This window comes from Puma concolor, chromosome F2, assembly GCF_028749965.1.
Source record: "Puma concolor isolate L17-30 chromosome F2, mPumCon1.1.hap2, whole genome shotgun sequence".
NCBI classification, from domain to species: domain Eukaryota; kingdom Metazoa; phylum Chordata; class Mammalia; order Carnivora; family Felidae; genus Puma; species Puma concolor.
This window is the reverse complement of record NC_141684.1, coordinates 80,227,912-80,237,916: the sequence shown is the minus strand read 5'-3', so window position 1 is coordinate 80,237,916 and position 10,005 is coordinate 80,227,912. Positions and strand designations below refer to the sequence as shown.

Sequence of the window (10,005 nt, the reverse complement as noted above, 5' to 3'; positions counted from 1 at the left end):
CTTGTGCTCCTGGACTAAGTTGAGGGAAGTTAAGTCCTTGCTTGCAAAGACTGTGTTCAAAGGCCTTGTTGCAAAGACTTGTGTGGCAAAGACTGTGTTCAAGGGCTTGTTCAAAGCCCCATGAGCAGACAGGTGAGACGTATGGTATCTCTTCAGAGTTGAAAGAAAACTTCAGCTGACAGACTGTTGAAAGAACACTGAACAGAACATATTAGCCAAATCCAATACGACATTTTTAGAGAGATTACCAGTTGCTGATTCGATAGAGCTGGTAATTTCAATATTTTGCATGGAGGTTTCAATGGGATCCACAGCATTAAGGTTGCAGTAATCTATATGAGGAGCCACGTTGTTCTTTCTGTGTTTCAGAACAGGCTAAACTGGACCGAGTGAAGAAGCAATCAGGATAATTAGCTTTAAAAAAAAAGAAATAGGTCTTGAATGGTGGGTTTTAATCCTTGAAATCTCTGTTTTAATTTACATTGGGCCATAACATGTTGACTGGGGGAACATCTACGGGGTCCTATTTTATCCAGACAACTTGAAAATTCCAAAGACCAATTTAATTTTAACTTACTACTCCCTGGGTAACAGTAATGCCCCTTCTGAGATATTTCAGTGTAATGGATTCTGTGGTCATGCAGAATTTAGGCAAGACAGTAGTCTTGATGGTAAAGCTGGGGCACATCTATTTGTACTTTTATATTTTATAAGTCTTTTAAGAGTACAGGGAAAACCTTGCGTAATATGTGGAATGTCCAGGTATGTCTGTAATTTGAGCCCAGACTATAAAGATTAAAACCATGAAGATTTGCCAGTGGATACATTTTGCAGATATTAAAGCTAAGTCAGATCCACAGTTGTTGAATGCTTGCTTCAGCGAGCACTGTATCATTAAAATTGGGATGATACAGAGGAGATTAGCATTACCCCTGCACACAGATGACACGCAAATTCATGAAGCCTTCCATATTAAAAAAAATAAAAAATAAAAGCAAAGCTGTTGAGACACAAAAGTCAATCAGTGGCCCTTTATGTTTTGTTATTTAATTACTTTAGTAAATTTTGGATTGGGTCAAATTGTGGACCTCTGTTTCAAGTATTTCTGTTGTTTCCTTCTCTGTATCCAGGTTTCTATTTTTCTTGTATCCTTCCTTTTTTTTCTTTTTTAATTGTTGTTATTGGATATACTTCAGACAAATTCCTCTCTACCTTGCTCATATTACATGAGCTTCTTCCTCCAGAGAGCCTCAAATTAGCGTCTCCATGGGTTGTGGCCTCTCCCAAGGCAACGGCTGCTTATAGGATTGAAGCTGGGCTTTATCGGCTTTGAATTAGCCTCTTCACTGTGCCACAGGGGTGACGAGTGCTTTTCTCTGTAATCCCAAGGATCAAGATCTTTGTTGTAACAGCAGCACAGAGAGCAGCAGCAGAGGTATATTTATGGGTCATGGGGAGCCTTGTGCTCTTAGATGTGCAGACCTCAGCATTCGAGATAATGACTCCATTTTTCTTCTTTCTCTCTATTTTTAAAAATTCATTAGTGACTGCTGTTTCATGGGTGACCAACTGATGTTTCTATATGCTACACAGAGTACAAGCCTTTGAGCCCTTTACAGAACAGAGACCAAAACTTGGTTGACACACACAACGAATTTGGTAACAGGTGGAAACTCTTTTCCCCCACACCTATCGTCAACTGGTTTTATTCTAAACACAGGCTGATATTTCCAGGCTGAGATGCATAACCCAAGGCCATGAAGGAAGGCCCCAAATTTGTATGACTGTCCCTCCAAAACCAAATATTGAAAATTCCAACCGAAGTCAGATAAATATGTAAGAACATTTCTATGGAACTCAACAAATGTAGTTCAGTGCAGCAAAACTCAAGCACAAGGTTGTCAGCCAGAAGTGGAGACATGTCACATACCATTCCTGGTGGCTTCAGATCAGTCAGTGAAAACATTTATTATTTACACATGGGGCTATTTGGGGATAGGCTCCCATGCAGGTTCAAAAATTGCTTGAAAGAGCAAGGAAAGGAGGCCAACTCAGAGTTTTCATTGTGTGTAGGGCATGTGTGAGGGTGGGGGGTCCTACACATGGTCAGGAGCTTGTGTGGTTTAATCTCCCACAAGCGACACATGGGGGAGCATCCAGGCTTTCTTCAGATTGCCCAGAAGGGGCCGAGGGAAGAACTTAAAGCCTGATAGATCAAGCAAGGCAAAAGAAATCACTAAGGTCTATTGGAGCTTAAAAACATTATCAATCAGACTGATCCAATTGACATGGGTAGAATACATCCCAACAGTAGAATATACTTCCTTCCATATTCACATGTAACATTCACATTCTAGGCTCCCCCAAAACCCTAACAAATTACGAAAGCTGGAAATCATATAAAGTATGACTTCAGATCGTAATGCAATTAGATAAACTAGACATCAGTCACAGAAAGAAAGCTAGTAAGTACAATTCTGCATGATATGTGGGTCAAAAAAGAAGTTTGAGGGGAAATTAAAATATACTGAAATTAAATGAAAATGAAAACAGCGTATTGAAATTTGTGGGATGCAGTACTTGGGAAATGTATAGCAATAAAAGCATGTATAAGAAAAAAAGAAAGATCTAAAATCAGTAACTGAAGCTTCTACCTTAAAAAACTAGAGAAAGAAGAATTTAAGAATGAAACAAGTAGAAGGAAAATATAATTTAAAAAATAGATCCAAAAAACAAATAAATTGGAAACAGGAAAACAAAAGGCACAAAACTATTGACCTTTCTTTGCAAAGATCAATAAAATTGATAAGCACTTAGGCTGACCAAGGGGGGGAGGGGGGAAGACTTCTAGTACCAATCTTAGAAAGAAGAGTCATCACTATGACCTCATAGACACTAAAAGAAAAATAACATTATGAATGTCTATTTCCACAAATTTGATAACTTAGATGAATTTTGTTAATCCCTTTAAAGACACAACTATGAAAATTTATACAATCAAAATCAATAGTTTGAGTAGGCCAATATCAATTCTAGTAATTGAATCAATATTAATGACCTCCCCCAAAGAAAGCAACGAGGCTTAATTGTCACGGATGAATTTTACTGAGTGTTTAAAGAAGAAATAATGCCAAATTCTGTGTGATCCTTTCCAGGAAAAGAAACAAACAAACAAACAAACAAAAAAGCAGAGGGTCACTTTCTAATGCCTTTTATGGGGTATGCATTACTCTATTACCAAAACTGTATGAAGCCATTACAATAAAGAAAATAACAGATCAATATCTGTAATGAACATGGATAAAAAATTCTCCACAAAATATTAGCAAATTGAATTCAACAATCCATAAAAAGATTTATACAATATATAGAGTGTCAAGAAAGAATAAATAAGGAGGATTTATTTATTCAAGGCTCATTCAACATTCAAAAACTAATCAGTAAGATCAACTATGTCAAAAAACTAAAAGAGGAAAACTATTGGATCATACTGACTGGTAAAGAAAAGGAAAAAAAAAAAAATCCAAAATTCGGGATCTAGACTTTCTGCATGACAACATGAGATATTCTGCAGATATGCTCCGAGTGAGACTGTTGGAAAGTATTTTAGAAAACAACCACTTATGATCTCTACCAATGGTCCAAAGGCCATGCAGCAAATGCAGAAACATTTATTCAAGAAAAGTTCCTAAAACTCTCTAGGAACGGGAAGAGTTTACGCCATCTAGATCAAGATACACTCCCTCCCCCGACGCCACTTCCAGCCCAATATGACAGAAACTCCACTGCAAATGGATATAGCCTAGAACACAGAACTTCTCCCCTGATCTCTAGGGCAGAAGGCTGCCATATCTTCCCAGGAGGCGCAGGACGACAGCAATTGTCATTCTGTCCCAGTCATTTCTTGCAGAGCCTAAATTCCAGGAGAGCGGAGCTGAGAGCTAAGGTCTCCCTTTTCTGCCCTCCTCCCACTCATTGGATGCAGGCTCCCCTTTGAAGGCAGCACAAGTTTATTTGTAAAGCAGAGGCTCTGGGAGAGTCACTCTCTGCACTGGGAGGGGCAAGAACGGAGCTTACAGAATCCCGAGCACCCACTGTGCTGAGTACCTGGCTCATGCAGCGTGGGTTTCGATCAGAGACAAGCAGGCCACTGTCCCTACCACGGGTTCTAGAGCTGTGACTCCAAGATTTGGCCCCGGAGCAGGGGGGCGGGGGGGGGGGGGGGGAGCAGGCGAAAGATTTTTCCAGAAGAACTGATTTCATTTGCAAGACTGCAAACTCAAGCCTAAGACGACATCAAAAACACTAGAGGTTGTAGTGAAAAGCAATTTAGGAAGAAATCAGTAGCTATCTTAGAGATATAAGGTAAACCCAAAACTAGCTAGTTTAGCACAGAGAATCAAAGAGAAGCTGACGGAGAAGAACTGTCCCGAGGTCAGAACAAATCTTAAACACTGGCCTCAAAAACTGAGCTCTGATTTAGTTGGTTCATTGCATGGAACAGAATACGCCAGGGCATTCCTGAAAACAATAGAGTAATAAGCCTGCGAAACGGATGGAGCTTAATCGTTGTGTGTGTTCAGGAAAACAGAGAAGCAAAGAAACTCCTACAAATGCCACTGTCGTCTCAGGTTAACTGTGTGCAGTCCCAACGCTGCACCCTCCAAGAAGCAGCATCAGGGGCTCCACAAGGCGGGGAGGAACCAGACTTTATTAAAGCATGCAATCCAGTGACTGAACCAGCAAACGATTAACAACGACCGGTCTTGGAAGGTGGGGGTGGGGAGGGGAGAACAGTACCCAGAGCTGCCGCAATATATGATCTAGAAAGTCAAATCCCTTACAAAATACTGTGAGACGCACAGAGAAGGTGGGAAGTGCGACGCATACCTGAGCGGGAAAGAAAGCGGCAGAAACTGCCCACGAGAACTACAGATGGTGGCTGTAATAGACCAACACTCAGACTAGCTGTTATGAATATTTTCAAAGAAATTAAAGAAACCATGCTTTAAAAAGGAAAGGGAAGTGTGATGACAGTGGCTCATCAAATAGAGAACCTCAGAGGCGCCTGGATGGCTCAGTCAGTGGAACGTCCGACTTTGGCTCAGCTCATGATCTCGCGGTTTGCGGGTTCGAGCCCCGCATCAGGCTCTCTGCTGTGAGTGCAGACTGTGCCTCACATCCTCTGTTCCCCTCTCTGTCTGCCTCTCTCCAGCTTGCCCACTCTCTCTCTCTCAAAAATAAACAAACATTAAAAAAAATAGAGAGCATCAATAAAGAGAAAGAGATTTCCATACGCATCTCCAAATGGAAAATCTACAATATCTGAAACTAAAATTCACTGAGGGAACCAACACATTTACACTGGTAGAAGTAAACATTAGCAAACTTGAAGACGGACTGACAGAGATGAGGGAATCTGAACAGAGATTAAAAAGAAGGAATAAAAATAAACAATCTCGGCAAAAAGTGGGGCCCCGTGAATGCCACCAACCAACACAGCAACAATGAACATGAGTGCCGATAAAGAGGAGACAGAAAGAAGCTGGCAAAACACTCAAGGAAATAATTGGCTAAAATCTTCCCAGCTTCGAGGAAAAACTGTACACATTGAAGAAGTTTGAAAGACTCCAAGTAGAAGAAACACAAAACGTTCCAAAACTCGTATCATAATAAAAATAATGAAAGCCGGTGACAAAGTGGGTATCTTGAAAGCAGCAAAAAGAAGAATAAATCATCCCATCATCACTTAGACGGAAGCTTCAAAAACACTAATAGTTTATGGCTTATCATAAATAATGGATGCAGAAATCAGTGAGATAACATATTCAAAGGGCTCAAAGGAAAAAAAAGAAAAAGAAACACAAACCTGGAGGTGAGAAGTCTATATTAGTTATCTAGGGAAGCCCTAACAATGGACGGACGACTGAGCGGCTTACACAATGGAGATTTCTTTTCTCACAGTTCTAGAGGCCAGGAGTCCAAGATCAAGGCTCTGGCTGATTCAGTTTCTGGGGAAGGTTCACATTTTTGCTTATAGATGGTCCTCTTCTCAATAGGTTTTCGCATAAATGTTCCTTATTGCATGTATGAAAAGAAAAAAAAGCAAGAGAGAATTCTTCCTTTTCTGGCAACATAAGGTCAGAAGTCCTGTGGAATTAGGGCCCCGCTTTATGACCTCATTCAACCTTAACACCTCCTAAAGGCTTAGTCTCCAGAAACAGTCCCATCAGAAGTTAAGGCTTTAACATATAAATTTGGGGGGATACGATGAAGCCCATAGCAAATCCTATCTTCAGCAAGCTGTATGTTAATAATAAAAGTAAAATAAAGACATTCCCATATAATAATTAATAATAATGTTGCAAGAAGCAGCCGCTTCCAAGAACTACTAAAGAGAGTTCTTCAGGCTGAAAGCAAGTAACCCAGACAGTAACTGGAAACTACATGAAGAAAAAGAGCACTGGTGAAAGTAATTTTGTAAATGTAAAAGACAGTATGAATGCATATTTCTTTGCTTTTGTTCTCTTAAGTGATTTGAAAGGCAATTGTATAAAACAATATATGTGTATAATTATACTGTTCAGCCTATATAGCACACAAAACCGTAATGTATTCGCCAATAATGGCACCAGGGACTGGGGTAGGAGCAAAGATCTACAGGACTAAGGAAATGGCTCCAATGGTAACTTGAAGCCAAAGGAAGAATGGATACAAATAGGAATAGAACTATGAAGACTGATATGAGAAAGGCTGTACATATATACTCGTTCACCTTTCTTCTCTCACCTTTCTAAAAGACATAAAATTGCAGAAGTAATAATTATAACACTGTACTGTTGAGTTTGTGACATGTGTAGGGTGCAATGTAACTATACATATTATACATATTATCTCTTCCCAAAGTAAGGAAAGAGGAGTTGGGCCATATAGGAATAACTTTTCTGTATCTCATTGTAATTAGCTTCATATATAGTAAAAAGAATAAAGTAAATTTTGCTAAGTTAAAGTGTACATGATAAGCCCAAGAACACCCCCTAAAGAAAAGACTAACTCAATACAATATAGTGAAAAAAATTTAAGAAATTAAAAATGTTGCATAATTTTCAACTTAATGCAAAAGAAAGCAGTAAACAAGATGTAGAGAAAAAATACGATATGGTGCATATAGAAAACAAAAGGATAAATGGCAGGTATATTTATCTATATTAGTAATATTAAATATGAATGGGATAAACAATCCAGTAAAACCAGAGATTGTCAGACTGAAAAGAAATAAGATCAAATTAAAAGGATGGAGAAAAATACATTTTATGCATATAAGAAAGCTGGAGTGACTGCACCAATATTAGACAAATAGACTTTCAAACAAAAACTCTAGATATAGAGGCGGAAATATAAGAGCCAAAACTCTAAAAATCTTAGGGGTAAAACTTTATGACCTTGTATTTGTCAACAGTTTTGGCTGTGGCATCAGAAGCACAACCAACACAAGTGATTGAAAATTATCGTGCTTAAAAAGATAGTATCAAGAAAGTGCAAAGACACCACGTAGAATGGGAGAAAGTATTTGCAAATCATATACTTGATAAATAATATGTGTCCGGAATATACAAAGAATTGTTACGACCCAATAATAAAAAAAAAACAACAACAAAACAACAATGACAAGAAAATGATTAAAATGGACAAATGATTTCAATAGACATGTCTCTAAAGAAGATACGAGTATAGCCAATAAGCACATGAGATGTGCAATATCATTGGTTAGGGAAATGCAAATCACTATCACAATGAGATAATTTACACCCAGAGTAGGATGGATGTCATCATAAAAATCAGATAACTATTGATGAGAATGTAGGGAAATTGGAACCCTCATAAATTGCTGATGGTAATATAAAATAATGCAGTCACTTAATAAAACTCTACAGGTTTCCCAGAAAATTAAAAAATAGCAATATATTCAATAAAAATATGTGTCCAACAAAAACTTGCACACAGATGTTCATCACAGCACTACACTCGCTAATATGTGGAAAATAACTCTAAATGTCCATCAACTGATGAATCAATAAACAAAATATGGTATATCCATGCAATGGAACACTATTTGGCCCCCAAAATGAATAAATGATGAATATATGATACTACATGTATGAACTTCAAAACATAATGGTAAGCAAACAAGCAAGTCACAAAATTCCACATATTTTTTGATTCTCTGTGTGAAATGTGGCAAATATATGCAAAAAAAAATCGATTACTGGTTTCTTAGGGCTGGGGCAAAAGAAGCACGTGAGGTAACAACTGAAGGGTATAGGTTTTCTTTAAGAGATGACGGAAAGATCTTAAAGTTGACACGATGATGGCTACAAATTCTGCGCGTATACTAAAAGTTGTTGAATGGCACGCTTCAAATGGGTGAATATAGGTGGGATTTTTCCCAACTTGGAAAAATCCTACAACTAACATCTTGCTCAATGGTTTGAAACAGAGAGCAAGATTGGGAGCAATTATTCAACATTATGCCAAAAGCCTTCCCTGGTGCGAAACACAAGAAAAGTAAATGAAAAGCCTTCGGATACAAAGGGAACATATACATCAGTCCTTGTAGGCTGATAAAATTAACACAAAACTGTTGGCGCTAATAGGAAAGTATAGCAAGATAGCGGAATATAAGGTTTCTTTACAAAACTTAATTGATTTCCTGGTGATGAACAGTTGGATTCTGAAGTTTAAAAACATACCAGTTACAATAGGACACCAATAAAACTTATGTTTGAATCTAATAAAAAATGTATATGTTATGCATGTAGAAAAGCACAAAACTCTGAGGCAATAAATTTAAAATGATCTAAATAACTAGAATGATTCCACGTTCATGGGTGGGAAGATTCAAAATTGTTAAATGTCACATTTTCTTGAGAACTCGATCTATAGATTCGATGTGATACAAAGCCCTCACAAAACATTTTTAAATATGAATAAACACGGGGCACCTGGGTGGCTTAGTCAGTTAAGCCTCCGACTTGGGCTCAGGTCATGATTTCATGGTTCATGAGTTCAAGCCCCGCGTTGGCCTCTGTGCTGACAGCGCAGAGCCTGGATCCTGCTTTGGATTCTGTGTCTCCCTCTCTCTCTTCCCCTCCCCTACTTGCACTCTGTCTCTCTCTCTCTCAAAGGTAAATAAACATTTAAAAAAATTAATAAATATTAATAAACTGATTCCAAATGTACGGAAAGGCAAAGGCTTAGAATAGCCAACACAAAACTAAAGAAAAACAGTTCAAGGACTGGGGCGCCTGGGTGGCTTGGTCAGTTAAGCGTCCGACTTCGGGACTTCGGCTCAGATCATGATCTCATGGCCTGTGAGTTCGAGCCCCGCGTCGGGCTCTGTGCTGACCGCTCAGAGCCTGCAGCCTGTTTCAGATTCTGTGTCTCCCTCTGTCTCTGCCCCTCCCCTGTTCATGCTCTGTCTCTCTCTGTCTCAAAAATAAATAAACGTTGAAAAAAAATTAAAAAAAAAAAACAGTTCAAGGACTGATACAACCTGAATTTCATATTTACCATAAAGATATACTTATCAAGACAATGTAGTGTTTGGGAAAGAAGAGACACAGATCAAAGAAAAGAGACAACCAGAATTAAACTCACACAAATGTATTCAATTGATTTCAAAAGAAGAAACAAAGGCTATTCAATGGATCACTATATAATCCCCACTCCAAAGTGAACTGAGACACAGAGCTTAGCTCCTTCAGAAAAATTAATTCAAAATGGAGCATAGACCTGAATGCAAAGTGCAAAACACAAAACTTCCGGAAGACACCAGAAGAGAAAATCTACGAGGTTTGGGGGGTTTGTAATGAGTTCTTAGATACAACACTAATTACAATTTCCATGACAGATACAAAGGAAAATTTATCTAGAGAGACACATATATGACTTAATTTTTTGTAGAACAGTTTCAGTCTACACCAGAACGGAGCAGAAGATCCAGAG

The 10,005-nt window shown here is 38.5% G+C and overlaps 1 non-coding gene across 1 annotated transcript; it reads left to right on the top strand.

The window, feature by feature from the left end:
* The first annotated feature begins 869 nt into the window (after window positions 1-869).
* On the top strand, window positions 870-977 carry LOC112859830 (U6 spliceosomal RNA). Its single transcript, XR_003223562.1, has one exon. It is a non-coding gene; the product is annotated as a U6 spliceosomal RNA (small nuclear RNA).
* The last annotated feature ends 9,028 nt before the right edge of the window (window positions 978-10,005 follow it).